General features: G+C 42.4%; 1 protein-coding gene and 1 long non-coding RNA gene across 3 annotated transcripts in view; one reads left to right on the top strand and one right to left on the bottom strand.

Moving 5' to 3' along the window:
* Positions 1–17,908, top strand: part of BCO2 (beta-carotene oxygenase 2) — a 71,558-nt gene that overhangs the window by 14,533 nt on the left and 39,117 nt on the right. The gene's annotated exons all lie outside the window — the stretch shown is intronic.
* LOC309331905 lies at positions 953–8,801 on the bottom strand. 2 transcript variants are annotated; one of them, XR_014151999.1, is made up of 4 exons: positions 8,693–8,801; positions 5,315–5,467; positions 3,272–3,414; positions 953–1,612 (listed from the first exon to the last, which is right to left on the bottom strand). It is a non-coding gene; the product is annotated as an uncharacterized lncRNA (long non-coding RNA). The 2 variants fall into 2 exon arrangements; XR_014152000.1 differs by lacking the exon at positions 8,693–8,801 and having other exon boundaries at positions 5,315–5,476.

Genomic DNA, 17,908 nt, shown 5'->3' with positions numbered 1-17,908 from the left:
ATCAGCCACAGCCAGCTAGCTGTGGCTGATGGGTGTTGTAGTCAAAACATCTGGAGGGCACCAGCTTGGTAAAGGCTGCTTTGGAATCTTTGCAGTATTTCCTTTGTGTGGTGCGGACTTGAAGATGTGCAGGAGTTTGAATGAGTTTTTAAATGTTGTGTTGATTTATAAAAGCAGGTTAGAAAAACACACTTTAAAAATCATAATAAACTAGCTATAAGTAAACAAGGTGACATTCAAACAGAAACTGGTTTAAATCAAATATGCTGTGTTTTTAATAGGGTAACATCTAAATTGATCCATGTTTATCAAGGTCTTCACAGCATGTGTTGATTTGCAGCTGCAAGAGATTTCCCCAGTCTGTCACCTTCACACAGTCAATTTTTCTCAGGAAGAAAATCTATTGTTCATAGTTGCTTTTGCTTAAGTGGTAGATTTTGTTGCATAAATATATTTCTTTGGTGACAAATGTTGAAACTTGTAGTGGGGAGGTCAACCTGCTGTTTTTAAACTGATAGGAATGGTTCTTAATAATAAGTTGGACCCTTTTAAAAACGGGATACATTTTGTTACAGAGCTGTTTTATTTACTTGTCTCTGTGAAAATGTGACTAGATGCTTACATTTTTCAAGGATAAGGCGACAGAGATGGTCATAAATGAGTCATTGTGAGTGTATCTGGTTATTACAATGAGGAAGCACTTTCTTGCACATAAACTTCTTTGTGTGAATGACATAATTATTTCAGCGTCTGTAGAGCACACTGAGGAAGTTCTGGGGTCAATCTCCAGTAAAAGGATTTTAGGTTTCTAGCTGGCAAAGGCCCATATTTGATACCTCAGCTGGTTCCGGACTAGGTGGATCTCATCTGCTAAAAAATGGCTTATTGTACATCTATATTGGTTAATCATGGGCAGGAACACAAATGCATGAGAAAAAGGCAAGACTCAAAATGGTATGAGGATGCAGGAAACTTTACTAAGAGTTATAAAATGCCCAATGCATTTTATTACGCAACTTTCTCAGGAGCACTGAATAGTAGGCCTTAGTCCAAAATACTCTGTACAAAAATATTCATCAACTCAAATTGCATATAGCATTCACAGTCATGAAACAGCCGCTTAGAAAAGTGACACAGAGAGCTTTATAACAAAATATTTCTTTATACTGCAAATCCCGCGATCCTATAAACCTTGTGTGTTTTTCCTTCGGGGCTCTGCAGTGTGTTATATAGATATTCCAAAATTTATCTATTAGGGATGTGATGTTTTTCATTACAGTATCGGTATTCTATATTATTTGTTTTACTTGTTTGCATTGTTTGTTTGTATTCCATTTCTAGTATTTTTTTGCTTATGTTTTTCTTGCGATGGTTATATTTTTCTTCTGGGAAGTGGGGAAGTATGTAGCTTTATAGACTCGTCTATTCCATCTATTCTCTTTATCACCAGTTGTGTGACTCTGTTCCTCTCATTTCTCTCAAAGGCAAGGAAGTAGCCTTGCTCCAGTGAGGACTCAAATCTGTAGAATTGTCTGTCAGCTTTGGAAAATGGGGTTTTGAAGAATAGCATATCACTTTTTTCTCCTGGAATGAATTCTGGGACGTCTCTTGGCTGCAAAGAAGAAAGATTAGAAATGTATTATCTTAAAGAAAGTTCAGAATCTTGCAAATAGTGTCTGAAGCAAGGCCTTGATCAAACCACCAAACACAGAGGCAAAAGAAGCCCAGAGAGATCCCATGCTAAACAGCCAGTTTAGGAAGGCTTCTCAGTGTTTGAATTAAATATGCCTCTCTGTAATTTAAGACCCTTGTTGGAGAGTAGACTCAAGCAATAGGATCCCGTCACTGCAAGTAGTTCTGGGAACTGGTTAATACTTTGATATGTAACTCACATGGAAAATGCAACACTGTAGATGCTCATCAGACAGTTTCACATGACCATGACTTGGCCCTGGTCGCTCCATGCTCTAGCCGTGATTGTGTACAGTGAGATGTAATGCAACAAACCATGGTTTGTTGTGATATCTGAATTTGTGCTATCACACAAACCATGGTTTGTGAATGTCCATGAAACCAGGATCTGAAACCTGGATTGAGAAGTTGGTATGCATATGACGGTTGGGAAAAACTGGTTTGGTGTTACATGTGAACCTGCTTTTTCTGTGTTACTTGAGCATATGGACAGAGACAAATGGGACTACTATTATTTAATCTACTTATAATGTTTTACTGGGCTTTTCCAAAGTTAGTCCCATTTCACTTACATTGGTGCTCAATCATTGGTCCATTCTGCCCCATTTTGTACTTATTATTTAAAATAATAACTAATTTTGAACCTTTTTTTAAAAAAACCTTTGTTGATAAAATCATGGCTAATACAGAAAAAAAAGTTAAATTTGGACATGATTTGCCTCCAGGAAACACACATTGCGAAGAAACGCAGAAGGATTTTGATTAATAAAAGATTGGGAAAGGATTTTGTACCGCATACCAAAAAAAGAAGAGAGAGTTGAAAAAGCAAGAAGCCTGAGAATAAATAAAAAGAAAAGAAAAAGAATAATAAACTCCCCTTGAAAAGAGATTGTGAAACAGGATATTAAGATATTGCAAACACAGTTCTCAATGATAATATTTCAAGAAATAGAGTGGGAAATTAAATATTTAAAACAGAAACAATTCAAACAGGCTAATAAACCAGGGAAACTATTAGCATGGCAAATAAAGAAAAGACAAGGAAAATCCTGTATAAATAAAATTAATATAGGAGGCAGAGTTGTGGAAAAACCCTAAAGAAATAAGAGATTAATTTATGAGTTTTTATACAGAACTATATCGAGCTAATAAATTTAAGGAACCGCAGAAAGAAGAGGAAGGCAGTCGGGTTTTGAAATGTTAAAATGATTGTAAAACTATTGAAATGTATATAACTGAAAATCATAAATTAAATAATATTAATAAATGACACATATTATTTTATGTGTTTTCTTAAAATACATGAATTTCAATTCTTTTCATGCACTTTCCTGTGAAATATACGTCTTATACACATTTTAATCATAGCATATGTATTTTTGGAACGTATATGTTCCAATGCACAAGGAAGTTTGGGACTGTCAAACTGGGTCAGTCTGCTGTAAAAAGATCACTCAGCCAATTCCTCATCCATCCCTTTTTGACCTGTGCAATTACCTCCTAGAGAGTCAACAAGGCTGCAGCATTAAAGGTACAGAACTTTAAAAGTGAGTCCTTATGGCAATTGGCAGTGGCTTACCCTAAACACCACCCTCATGTTGCTACCGTCTTTCACGATTTGCATGATGTAAGTTTCACCGTTCCACTTTGTGCTGAAGGCCACTGGCAGTCCTCTCAGGTTGCTGTCTTGGTAAATGTGAATATTCAACGAGATTCCAGGTTCTGCGCACAAAGGACAATTGGGCACCTTTTGAAAAAGTCTCTAGCGGTGGCTAACAAAGCCTCAGAGCTGAGTGCCTACAATTGCACCACTTTCCTTGAGGTTTATCGCCTACTGTCAACATCATTCATCACCCCTTCCCTATGATTAAATGGGCACAACTTCAGTAAGATGTGATGTATTCAGCATGCTGGATTTCTGCACCAAGAAACCTCAGAAGTGTGTAACCTTGTGTTGGCGACTCAAAAGCATTTGATCAGCAGTAGGGGAGACTCTTGAGAGTCCCATGGACTGCAAGAAGATCAAACCTATCCATTATTAAGGAAATCAGCCCTGAGTGTTCACTGGAAGGACAGATCCTGAAGTTGAGGCTCCAATACTTTGGCCACCTCATGAGAAGAGAGGACTCCCTGGAAAAGACCCTGATGTTGGGAAAGATGGAGGGCACAAGGAGAAGGGGACGACAGAGGACGAGATGGTTGGACAGTGTTCTCAAAGCTACCAGCATGAGTTTGACCAAACTGTGGGAGGCAGTGGAAGACAGGAGTGCCTGGCGTGCTCTGGTCCATGGGGTCACGAAGAGTCGGACACGACTAAACGACTAAACAACAACAACAACAAGAGCATGTGGCCTTTGTGTGATTAACCGATGGTTTCTGCCTTGTTTTTAGTGAAGGCTGGAGCAAATATTCAACACTTCTACAAGAGCAAGCAGAGGTCGCTTGCTTAAGACAAGTTGAATCAGGTGGCAGTGGGGGCTGACCAGAGATCTGCATAAAACTGATGGTTTTTTAAGAACATGAAATATGATCATTTCCCCACAGTTTGAACTTAGGTGTGCTGCTGGGTCAGACTCCATCTACTCCAGCATGTTGTTCTCATGTTAGTTAACCAGATGTTCTAATGGGAAGCTCAGAAGCAGGTCATGAGCACAATACAGTTCTCAAACTTAACCCGTTGGTTCTCAAACTTAACCCGTTCTGGAAGTCCATTCCAAAACCAAAGCGTTCCAAAAACCAAGGCGTGCTTTCCCATAGAAAGTAATGCAAAATGGATTAATTTGTTCCAGACTTTCAAAAACAACCCCTGAAACAGCAATTTAACATGAATTTTACTGTTTAACGAGGACATTGATCCATAAAATGAAAGCAGTAAACAATGTACTGCAGTCACTCAATCAATCAATCAATCAATCAATCAATCAGTAGCTGAATTGGGTTCCACACAGACACAGACACAAAACAAAAAAGAGCTGCAAAAACAAAAATGCAAAATAAGTAGCAAAACCAGACAGTCCTCAGCATAACACTAAAAGCAGAAGTGTGGCACTCAAATTGTCAGCGTAACACTCAAAACAGAAGCGTAACACTCAAACCGGAGCACGTTTGGCTTCTGAAAAAAGTTCGCAAACCGGAGCACTCCCAGGTTTGCAGTATTTGGGTTCCAAGTTGTTTGAGTACCAAGGCGTTTGAGAACCAAGGTATCACTGTAGTACCCTTTTACTTGTGATTCCCCCCAAAAGTTGTTTTTCTGTATTTCATCAAAGAGGGATGTGGTGGCAGAGCTATGAACATTTACAGGTATAGCTCAGTGCACCTTGTAAGACAACTACTGTAGTGGTTTTTAACTATCAGTGTGCTCCAAATGCATTTCCTGTTTAATATAGGTTGTCTTTAAAAACTGCAATGGATTCACAACTCCCCTTGCACAACTTGTTCCATTATTAAACTTCTCTTATACTTACAAAGCTATTTCCTAATGAGCAACCTAACTGTACACACCTGTCGTTGTTGTTTTTAAATGGTTTATTTTGTTCCTGAATACATGAAGCAAGAGAAAAAATAAGGTGGGATAGGTGAAACCGGTTCAGACTTCAAGGAAGGGTTGGAAGTATTACTGTACCGTTTATCATTTCTTCGTCTGTCATAGGCTCAAATGCTGCCATGGCATCAGCATCATCCTCTGGTCTCACAATAAGCACATGATTTTCTTGGTTTCGGAAGATCTGTGCTGCCTTGCATTTTTCAGATTTTTTAAAGCTGTCTGCTTCTAAACCTTTCAAGAGACATGATAAATGTGGATTCAGAAGGAGGGCTGTAGATTTTTCTCTTCCAGAAAGTAATTGTTTGGGGAAGTTTGTAATGTTTGAGGTTTTATTGTGTTTTTAATATTCTGTTGGGAGCCGCCCAGAGTGGCTGGGGTATAAATACATTAATAATAATAATAATAATAATAATAATAATAATAATAATTGCACCCCACATGAGTGCTTTGAAGTGGGGACATTTTCTTTTTTTATAATTTTTTTATTTGCATTTTATAAATTTCCATCCAATTATTCATTTAATCCCGCATACAACAAATTATGACTATTTTTGACTTCCTTCAGCGTCTCTGACAATCATCCATATTTATACCTTTAATGCACATTCCTTTCTTTCGTATTGCCATTATTCCTCCTTACTCCCATTATTTCCAATAAACAATACTTATTTTTATTTACAGTGCCTCTTTAAATCCCACTAGCGTTGTGTTTACACCACATATATTTTTCAGATAATCCACAAATTTTCCCCAGTCCTCGATGAACTTTTGGTCTTTAGTATATCTGATTTTCCCAGTTAATTTATCCAATTCTGCATAGTCTATCACTTTTGATCTCCATTCTTCTATCGTCGGTATCTCCTCTTGTTTCCACTTCTGAGCCAACAGGATTCTGGCTGCCGTTACAGCATATTGAAAAAGCTTGCAGTCCCTTTTTCCTATGTCCTTTCCTACAATACCTAAAAGAAAGGCTTCGGGTTTTTTCACAAAAGTGTATCTTAACATTTTTTTCAGCTCATTATATATCATTTCCCAAAAACTTTTCACTTTCTTACATTCCCACCACTGATGAAAGAATGTCCCTTCTTTATCTTTGCATTTCCAACATTTGTTATCAACCTTATACATCTTTGCTAATTTTACAGGTGTCATATACCATCTGTAAAACATTTTCATCACATTCTCTTTCAGTGATGTACATGCCGTAAATTTTATATGATCTTTCCACAATTTTTCCCAGTCTTCAAATTGAATATTGTACCCAAAATCCTTTGCGAAGTGGGGCCATTTTCTAACCCTTGAATGTTGAATTAACTTTTCTTCAGGCAGGTTCACCCTTGAATCAGTATTTTTAGCAGGCCTAGATCTTGTCCCCTCCCCAACCATATTTTATTACACCATGTGTAAGCACTGTTCTTCCTCTCCTCTTCTGAGATCATTTCTGAGTATTAAGCCGCGGTTTCCCATTACACCTGAACTGGGAAACTCGGAGCACTGCTCCTAGCCAGAAAGGATATGAAACCACTCACTAACCCTGGTTTCATATCCTGTTTTATAAATGGAAATTAAACCACAATTTCCCTATTCGGAAGTAAGGGGAAACACTGGCAATAAGACATGACTGATGGGCTGAAGCTGAGTGAGGATTGACCATGAAAGATGTGGTCACAACACTTGTTCTCAGTTTAATAATCCATAATTCTGGACTAGGATTATAATCTTTGAACTACATCGGTTCCACCTCTTGATTATTATTTTTTGTTCTTTTGTCTTGGGTAACACAGCACTGTATATCAGTGTTTCCCAACCGGTGTTCGGCGGCACACTAGTGTGCCGCGAGACGTTGCCTGGTGTGCCGTGGGAGGGCACACTCATTGAAATTAGAATTAGACTTTTGCCCCCCGCCCGCCTTCAGAAGAGGTCCAGGACCTCTTTGCTCCCCCCTGCCTGCCTTCCCGGGAGAGCGGAGAAACGCAGCGTGTTTCTCCGCTGTCCCGGACAGCTTTTGAAGGCAGGCAGAGGGGAGCAAAGACTTTCGCCCCCCGCCCGCCTTCAGAAGAGGTCCAGGGCCTCTTCTGAAGGCGGGCGGGGGGCAAAGGTCTTTGCTCCCCCGTGCCTGCCTTCCCGGGAGAGCGGAAAGTCTTTGCTCCCCCCCTTCAAAAGTCGTCCGGGACAGAGGAGAAACGTGCTGCGTTTCTACGCTCTCCCGGGAAGGCAGGCAGGGGGAGCAAAGACTTTTGCCCCCCGCCAGCCTTCAGAAGAGGTCCTGGACCTCTTCTGAAGGCGGGCGGGGGGCGAAAGTCTTTGCTCCCCCCGCCTGCCTTCAAAAGCCGTCCAGGACAGCGGAGAAACACGCTGCTTTTCTCCGCTCTCCCGGGAAGGCAGGCGGGGGGGAGCAAGGACTTTTGCCCCCCGCCCGCCTTCAGAAGAGGTCCTGGACCTCTTCTGAATGCGGGCGGGGGGCGAAAGTCTTTGCTCCCCTCTGCCTGCCTTCAAAAGCTGTCCGGGACAGCGGAGAAACACGCTGCGTTTCTCCGCTCTCCCGGGAAGGCAGGCAGGGGGGAGCAAAGACTTTCACCCCCCGCCAGCCTTCAGAAGAGGTCCTGGACCTCTTCTGAAGGCGGGCGGGGGAACAAAAGTCTTTGCTCCCCCCGCCTGCCTTCAAAAGCCGTCCAGGATAGCGGGAAGCGCTTCCCTGCTATCCCGGACTGCTTTTAAAATGCTGGCGGTGGGGAGCAAAGCCTTTCGGCCCCCGCCGGCCTTCCTGGACTTCTTCTGAAGGCCGGAGGGGGGGAAGGCTTTGCTCCCCACCGCCAGCATTTAAAAGAGGTCCCTGGAGATTTCCCTATAGGCTTTCTTCTTGCGAAGCAAGCCCATAGGGAAATTCATCTTGCGAAGTGCCTCAAAAAACGGAAAACCCTTTCGTCTTGCGGGTTTTCAGTCTTGCGAGGCATTCGTCTTGCGGGGCACCACTGTATATATAGTCAATATAGGCACAGAGTTAATTTTTTAAACATTTTCTAATGGTGGTGTGCCTCGAGATTTTTTTCATGAAACAAGTGTGCCTTTGCCCAAAAAAGGTTGGGAAACACTGCTGTATATAATTGCTGTGATATTGGTGCATAAATCTGATTGGCTGTGCTGTTATATGTGATTTAATTTACTGAAAGTTTGGTGGCTTTGCATCATGTCTTGCACGAAACCACGGCCATTCTTGCTATGTGATGTTCAGCTGGGCGTGTGAAACCACTTATTATTAATTCATTGCTGAAGTTAGAAAGCAAAGTTGACAGTGAGGAAATGGCCCAATATTGATTTTCCACAGCATTTGATTAAAGGGGGGGGGGAACCACCTATCCCATAAAGCCGCAATTCTCCATACAAAAGTGTAACACCACAAAACATTGGCACAACTCTTGTTTGTTGAGTAATTTATAACAGAGAATTTACAACTACCTTCATCTTCTGTTCCAGCCAAACCACGAACAGAGTAGGGAGAGAATGGGAAAATGTTGTTAGAGTGCATCCAGACAATTGATTATTTGCTAGCTGGGTGTATTCTATACCCCCATCCCACTGGATACAAAGGAATTAATATTTATTCCCCCCCCCCCCCGGCCTATTACCAATTTGATTAGAACAGGGGTTGTCAACCCTTTGGGGCCTATAGGCAGGGCTGGCCCAGGACATTTTGACTCCTGAGGTAAACCACAACCCCCAGCCAAAAAGGGAAGAAGGAGTAAATGGAGATCTACATCAGGAACGGAGGGGATAAAGATCTACATTGTGGCACCAAAACTGCCTTCTATTTGCCAAGAGGTTACTGTGGAGGAGCTGCCAAGAAGGCAACGGATCTGGCCTCCAAGGAGCATGCCACAGCTGTTGCTGCTACCATGGCAGCAGCAGCAGGTGATGCATTTCTTGGACGCCAGATCTGCTGCCCCAAGGATCCTGCCATCTGAGGTGGGTGCCTCATCTTGCCTCATGGGTGGGCTGCCCCTGCCTGTGGGCATACAGTGGTACCTCGGGTTAAGAACTTAATTCGTTCTGGAGGTCCATTCTTAACCTGAAACTGTTCTTTTTAAATATTTTATTATTAAAATAATTCAACATTAATACATACATATTACAAATATACAAACAAACATACATTTCATACACTCCTTAAAAATATTCATACATACCCACACTCAATGCCACAGATACTTCCTTTTCCCACCCCCCACCCCTCACCCCACCCTTGTGTTAGACTTCCAATCTACCCAATTGCAATTTCTTTCCACTTCTCTTACTTTCTTTCACATACTTTTAAACCAACTTTTCTACTTCTTTTTCTATTACACATTGTTATCCATCTTATTTAGTATTGCGGTATTTATAACGGAACCCATTTATTCTAATAGGAGTTCTGATTTTTCAATATGATTTTGCAAGTATCCTTTAAACACCTTCCAGTCTTTGTCTATCTTTAACCTGAAACTGTTCTTAACCTGAGGTACCACTCCTGTTGCTGCCGCACCGCTGGAGCACAATTTGTGTTCTCATCCTGAAGCAAAGTTTTTAACCCGAGGTACTATTTCTGGGTTAGCAGAGTCTGTAACCTGAAGCATCTGTAACCCAAGGTACCACTGTATTTGCAAATTGGAGAAACAGCAGGCACTGCACACAACATCCAAACACATACCACAGCCTGTAGCATTGGCTACAAGAGAACACTTCTTTCAAGCCCAATTTCAACAGAGGGAGGGGGACCTTGGAAACAAGGAAACAGAATTTCCTAATTCCATAGCAGAAGGTTTCTCACCGCCCTCTCTTTGCTGCATCAAACCACTTGGTCCATCTAGCCCACTGATGTGTAGGTTGACAGGCAGTTTGATCTCCTAGTTTGCAGCCAGGCTACAAGGAATCTTTTAATTAGAGGTACCGAGTGCTGAATTTAGGACTTAACCATGGCAAAGGGGAGCTCTACCACTGAACCACAGATTGTTTCCTAAGTGCTGATAAGTGTTGCTACCAACAGAAATATATTGAGTACCCACAGGCAGTGGAGAACAGCCCCTGAATCGCTCACCAACAAGGGCAGCCAATTGTCTATTTTGCCCTCTGCTTATATTATTGTGTAAACATTGGCCTAATTTTTTTAAAGAGTCACAACCCACATCATACATTTTCCTTCAGATATTACCTTATTGCCTTATATGCTTTCTCTGGAGATACTGGGCCTGATCCAAATCAGGATTAATCATGTTTAGTCCTAGCGGTGCAATTTGCTAATCTTGCACTCCTACCCTAATGGTCTGTTACCAACACTCCTCTTCAGATGGCAACAGGTATGACTTAATTTCACTCTAAAATTTGGGTGCCATCCTTGCTCCGTGTGGGGAAAGGCCATAGCTCAGTGGTAGAGCTAACATCCTAGGTTCAATCCTGACATCTCCAGGTGGGGTTGGGAAACCCCTATCGGAAACCCTGGAAAACTGCTACCAGTCAATGTTGAAAATAAAATTAGGCTTGCTGCCCTGATGCTAAACACAGTTAAGCACCATTTTCTTGTAGAAAACAATGGTTTTTTTTTTTTAAATAAAATGAGCGTTGAAATTATGCACGTGCTCAGCCACACTAACTATGAAGTGTGTGTGTGTGACTGATTGATCCTGTGGTGACCAGCATTACCATGCTGACACCAGGTCTGTTTGCCACTGCCTCCATCTGCCACTCTGAATAGGCATTTGGGGGTAGGACTCTGATTATGGCCATAGCAACACCTCTGCAGAAAATGAAACCAAAATAATCCAGGTGAGAGTTACCTTCAAAAAAGAGGGTCCCATCATCTTCAATACGCAGTGGACACATCTGAATTATATCAGCCATCTTTGCTCTTTAGGAGTGGGGTAGGAGGAAGAAAAGTGTTAATAATATGTATCAGTTCTCTATAGAGTGTTCCAAGGTACATGATGCCTTTCTGCTCCCATGCTCAGCTGCTCCACAACGTAGTGTGGCAGAACTGTTAGGGAGACACACACAGAATTCAGGCAGCTGGAATTAGTACCATGGCTACTGACCAATGAAAGGGTTTTTGGGAGCTGTAGTCCATAACACATGGAGGTCACAGAGTTGGTGAAGGCCTGCACAAAGGGAGTTGTGAGGGATGTAGTGGCTGCATATTTCTCATGAAAACTATGAATGAAGATTTCCTACTTCTCTGCCGCAGAACACTGACCTTTCTTGTTTGCAATGACACCACTAGATTATTAATAATAATTTACATAGTCCAGACCCCTGGACAGTTAAGTCCCGTCAAAGGCGACTACAGTGGTGCCCCGCAAGACGAATGCCTCGCAAGACAAAAAACCCGCTAGACGAAAGGGTTTTCCGTTTTTCAAGGCGCTTCACAAGACGAATTTCTCTGTGGGCTTGCTTCGCAAGATGAAAACGTCTTGTGAGTCTTGCGATTTTTTTTGCTTCCCCCCCTTTTTCTAAGCCGCTAAGCCGCTAATAGCCGCTTAACTGCTAAGCCGCTAATAGCCGCTAAGCCGCTAATAGCGCTAATCCGCTAATAGGGTTGCTTCGCAAGACGAAAAAACCGCAAGACGAAGAGACTCGCGGAACGGATTCTTTTCGTCTTGTGAGGCACCACTGTATGGGGTTGCGGCGCTCATCTCGCTTCAGGCCGAGGGAGCAGGCGTTTGTCCACAGACAGCTTTCCGGGTCATGGCCAGCATGACTAAACCGCTTCTGACGCAACAGGACACTGTGACAAGTGCCAGAGTGCATGGAAACGGCGCCGCTGCAGTACCTATTTATCTACTTGCACTTTGACATGCTTTCGAACTGCTAGGTTGGGAGGAGCAGGGACAGAGCAACGGGAGCTCACCTCATCACAGGGATTCAAACAGTTGACCTTCCTATCAGCAAGCCCAAGAGGCTCAGTGGTTTAGACCACAGCACCACCTGCGTCCCTTCAAATAATGTATCTTGATGCTATAGGTGTCCTCTTTGGTATCCTATTCAAGCTGAATTGTCTGATGTTCAAAAAATATGGTAAACTTTCCCCATCCCTTTATCTCCTTGCTAGCAAAATCTTCCCAAAGTAAGCTAGTGCAGAAGTTTACGATACGATACGATATGATACGATACGATACGATACGATACGATACGATACAATATCTTTATTGTCTTTGTCCCATACAGAAAAACGAAACTGAAAAATCTACATAAGACATTCAAAACCCAACAAGCCTGCTATCCCAGCTATCCCAACCTGGTTAGCCCCCTAAAAACTCTGATATCCCATTTTTAAATACAATATACTCCCATAGAGACTCCTTACAATGCATTTAAAACCAAAATCGTATTTGGGTAGAAACTGTTTCTCAGGCGGCTAGCCCTAGTCTTTATAACCCTGTACCTTCTTCCAGAAGGCAGAAGCTGAAAGAAATCATTTCTGGGGAGCGCACTATCCTGCGCTATCTCTGCAGCTTTCTTATGGCACCTGGAAGCATAGATTTGATCCAAGGCGGGAAGAGTGCACCCACCTTGGTTCCTTGTGGCAATACTCCAGTTGTTACCCCATCCTCAATACTTGACAACTGTGCCCACTACAGCTGCAAGGCTGGTTTACTTCAGGTAGGGATATCTTTAGGGATGTCAGTGAAGCAGATCGCAATCCAAGAGGCTGTGCCTTAGCAGTATCCTCTGTGAGGGATTCTGGGGCGTCCCTCTTGCGTTTGGGGGAGACAGAGGTTGGTGGCCCCACCTAGCTGTGCCCATCTCCACTCCCACTTCTTGCAGAGTAGATGGATCGACTTAGCAGTCCCAGATCCCCCTTTCTTAGCATCTCCTGAGAGATTTCCAAGCTGCAGCCTCGGGACTGGCTTCCTTTGCAACCCAGACCTTCATTGGCCCTAAAGTACCAGCCCCAGGCAGGAGGCCAAGCTAGGAAGGGCGCCCTGTTGCCCCTCTTGCACGCAGCCAGGCAGCCACCCGCGCCATTGCAGCGCCAGGCTGCCCATCCTCACCTACCTGCCTCCTGCGCAGCCCAAGATCCGACGGCAACTGAGTCGGCTGAACCTTCACAAGCGACTGGGGAAGTAGTGGCTGAGGTCTGAGTATATGTGGATGATGCAGGAGAACAGCCAAGCTGGGCGGTGCGTGGAGAGGAAGGGAGGAACAGACAGGAAAGCAGTGCACCAGACCAGGCAGTTTTACCACCAACCATATGACGTTTTTTATTGGGTTGTACAGTGCTGTAATTGAGGAAGGGCTAATGTGGCTCAGTAGCTGCCGTGCACGTAAGAAGGTCCCAGGTTCTTGGCATTTCCAGGCGGAGCTGGGAAAGGAAAATGAACAGAAAGATGGCATCCACTCAAACCGAACCATTACTGTTGAAAATAAGAAAACTGGAGGGCGGTTAGAGGGGAGTTAAGCAGAAACTGGGTATGCGTGGAAGGACTGCCAAGTCAGTTCATTTGTGCTACTCTCAAAGCACATTCCTGGCCTCGACTTAGAATTATTTTATTCAAAGTGTATGGCTTTTGTCCTAGGCTCTGGTTGGTGGGTCTCCAAAAATAAAGGTGAACCTGATAGCCTTGTCTGCTCCTGCAGTAGAGATTCCTGAACTAGATGCACCAATGGTCTGACTACCTATTTAAGGTAGCTTTTTTAGGTTCCTTCCTATCTTTCTGGACTTCCTTGAAAAATGAGAAAAAATGCTCCAAATAACTTAATAAATATAACTACAAAGACATGATTTGGAGTTGCACAAGTATGCCCCCTTCAATCTTTTCTCTTTATCCCAAAATTCAAGAATCAAGAATGCTCATATCTCATTTCTCTTGGTAATATCATGAGTAACTTATTTCTCAGCAGTGGCGATGGAGCAGATGCCTCTCGGACCAGGAAAGCCTGTGCACTCTGTCCATGCTCAGTGACGCTTTTTATTTGCTCCTGAGTTGTGCTCTGGCATTGAATGTAGGTTCTGGCTGTGTCCGCCTGGGCTTGAGCCTTGGCTCCAAGTCCTTCACTTCAGAAGTCAGCATTTCGGGCTGTATGAATCTTTGAAACCTTTTCTAATTGTTTAATAATTATTTATTCATTCACTCACAGGTCTCTGCAAACTGTTTGCATCTGTTTAGCTCATTTTCCAGAAATGGAGTCACAATCACCTTAAGGATGTCCCACAACAGCTGAGGTGTCAGTAAACAGCAGAACGATAGTCCTTTAGTTCCCATTTTAATTCTTCAAACACTAACAACATTCCCTTTCTTCTTACTTTACTACAGAAACAGTGTATGCCCTTAACTGTACATGAAGAGTTCCTAATCACAATAAACTTTTCAGGATGATTAAAAACCTCCATAGTTCTTTAGCTTAACAACCTTGAGTACTAACAGGCAATCTAATTTAATTTTAATCAGTTTAAATAACTCACTTCACAAATGCCCAGCCAGAATAAGATGCCGAACTAGATGGGCACTTGGTCTAATTCAGCAGGGCTGTTTTATTTAACAAGAAAAATATTATCAAACTGTTATGCATAGATTATTATTATTTAAATGGAGACATTTACCAATAGTTGGTTCTTTGAGCATCAATAAGGAGTTTGATGTGAACAATTATACATTATAATAATAATAATAATAATAATAATAATAATAATAATAATAATAATTTATTTATATCCCATCCTCCCTAGCCGAAGCAGGGCTCAGAGCGGCTAACAACAATAAAAGTAACACAGCATTCTAAAATCAATTCATTTTAAAATCAATTCAAAATCAAATTAAATTAATGGCAACCATTGGGCTAGTGTTCTGTGAGGATTACCAAAGGAGGGGGTCAGACTGTGCCTTGGCCAAAGGCCTGATGGAACAGCTCTTTCTTGCAGACCCTGCGGAAAGATGACAAGTCCCGCAGGGCCCTAGCCTCTTGGGACAGAGCGTTCCAACAGATCAGGGCCACAGCCGAAAAAGCCCTGGCTCTGGTTGAGGCCAGCCTAACCTCCCCATGGCCTGGGACCTCCAAGATGTTTTTGTTTGAAGACCGTAAGGTCCTCCGTGGGGCATACCAGGAGAGGTGGTCCCGTAGGTATGAGGGTCCTAGGCCGTATAGGGCTTTAAAGGTTAAAACCAGCACCTTAAACCTGATCCTGTACTCCACCGGGAGCCACTAGGTGAATGTGATCCTGCAGCGAGGACCCTGTAAGGAGTCTCGCCACGGCATTCTGCACCCGCTGGAGTTTCTGGGTCAGTCTCAAGGGCAGCCCCACGTAGAGTGAGTTACAATGATCAAGTCTGGAGGTGACCGTCGCGTGGATCACAGTGGCTAGATCAGGGCGAGAGAGGTAAGGAGCCAACTGCTCAGCTTGGCGGAGATGAAAAAATCCCGCCTTTGTTATAGCTGCAATCTGCGTCTCCATGGCAAACAAACTATGCAATTTCATGAGAAAAAATAAGTAAGACTGAGAATGTACTGTTCCCACAAGGCCACAGGTGAATAACATGCCCATTTGTTTGCCTTTGGGAAAAACTGGAGTTTGTATTTATGTCTCTTAACACAAATGCCCAGACTTTTCTACTTCTTTATCTGTCTTTGGAATTCAAACCATGCTTCTTAAAAGAACAAGGAACTGTAATTATTTCCCTTAAAAAAATATTTAATTTTTTGAGTATTTTCTTGGAGTTCCATTCAGGCAGGCTATCCATGTAAATAAATGATTAAAGTAAGAGGTGTCAGTTTGCTCAGGTGATTGTTTTGATAGCCTAATCTATTTTAGCATACCCCATTCACTTTTCATAAGCGATGAAAATAATAGTTAATAGCACAGTCCTAACCATGTCTACTCAAAAGTAAGTCCCATTGAATGCACTGTGGTTTATTTCCAGGTAACATGGGTATCCAGGTAACATGGGTAGTATTTTGCAGCCTAGGTGCTAAGGAGTTAGGTATTTGCTCAAAGGATGTGCCAAATTTGTGTTCATGATGGCAACTGGATATGCTAAATAGGTTAGAGTAGAATGTCAGTTGGGACGTGGGTGGCACTGTGGGTTAAACCACAGAGCCTAGGACTTGCCGATCAGAAGGTCGGCGGTTCGAATCCCCGCGACGGAGTGAGCTCCCGTTGCTCAGTCCCTGCTCCTGCCAACCTAGCAGTTCAAAAGTACATCAAAGTGCAAGTAGATAAATAGATACCGCTCCGGCGGGAAGGTAAACGGCGTTTCCGTGCGCTGCTCTGGTTTGCCAGAAGCGGCTTGGTCATGCTGGCCACATGACCCGGAAGCTGTACGCCGGCTCCCACGGCCAATAAAGCGAGATGAGCACCGCAACCCCAGAGTTGGCCACGACTGGACCTAATGGTCAGGGGTCCCTTTACCCTTACCTTAGAATGTCAGCCTAAGTCATTTTGTACCACTGTTGTCAGTGTGATTCTGTTTCAGTACTACCCAGTGCGTCGTGGAGGAAATATTACCGGAATAAAAGGTTCAGCGTCCTAACAAGGAACTGAAAGAAGGAGAGGAAGTAGCTGGGGTTTTTTGGGTGTTTGCAGTGCCCACAGTTTGTCCAGGAAGTATCAGTATGTTGTTGTGGGCAGCATGGTGTGGGAAAACTACATTTGCAGAGTGGAATGGTGATTCATAAGAATTGGGATGTGGTAACCCTGCACTCACTCCCTTGACTTACTGGTATGTATATTTAAAACCTGTAATCAAATCACTGGTCTGTCTCTCGGCCAGTGAAAAAACTTGTCTCTAAGATTCCTGTGTTTCCAGGAGACTCCCTATTGAAATCAATTTAGTATTAGGAAATTTGGTGTCCTCATTCAGTTCAGTATAATAACAGTTTATGCCAGATATTCTGCTCATTTGCTGGAAACTTTAATTTTCCTTCAGTATTTGCATTTACTATTATAACTATATTGGCCCTGCCTCTTGGCTGGACACTTTTTCCACAGTTTTGTAAAATGGTAAACTATCCAGCTGAGAGACTGTTTAAAATCCATTTGAAAGCATCTTTAATGGCAGGGAGGCTGTTTTACCACTGTATTAAGTTTTCAAATTAGTTTAAAATACTGCTTTCCTATTCAGGTCTTAATAAGCCTCATTTACCATTGGTTGGAAGTGTCTGAATCATATGACGTGTCTAATTTTTCTTCAGGGCCTTCTAGCATATAATTCTGCCGCAGTATGAGGTTGCAGGGTTTTATTATTATTTGTTAAATTTATATATAGTTTCTGGCATTCACTCTCTCACTTTCTTTCTAGATGCAAATCTTTTTACATAACTTTATTAACTACATTCTCATGTGCTTGGAAGCCCAACCTTAAATGCCACTTACACATCTGGTAGTAACTTACTATGGTAGTACAGTTAAGAAATAGCATGATGGTAATGATTTGTCACAGTTATGGTACAAAATATGCTATCCATACATATGTCACTGCAAGGAATTCTTTGCAGCATCAATCTGTAAACATTCTGTTACTCAAGTGTGCATTGGAATACAACCTGAAATAATACCGGTAAAACCAATTTCAAAGAAATTAAAGCAATTTCAAATGAAATTATTATAAATTACACTTAGGCAGAAGTTAATTCAAAGAAATATCAGATGTAATGAGATTCTAAGATAAAGTATATATTTGCAAGTAGAAAGAGATTAATGGAGACTAGTGT

The sequence above is a fragment of the Podarcis erhardii genome (genome assembly GCF_964252035.2).
Source record: "Podarcis erhardii genome assembly, chromosome: 16".
NCBI classification, from domain to species: Eukaryota; Metazoa; Chordata; class Lepidosauria; order Squamata; family Lacertidae; genus Podarcis; species Podarcis erhardii.
Note: the sequence above shows the minus strand (reverse complement) of the source record. Positions and strands in the feature narration are given on the sequence as shown.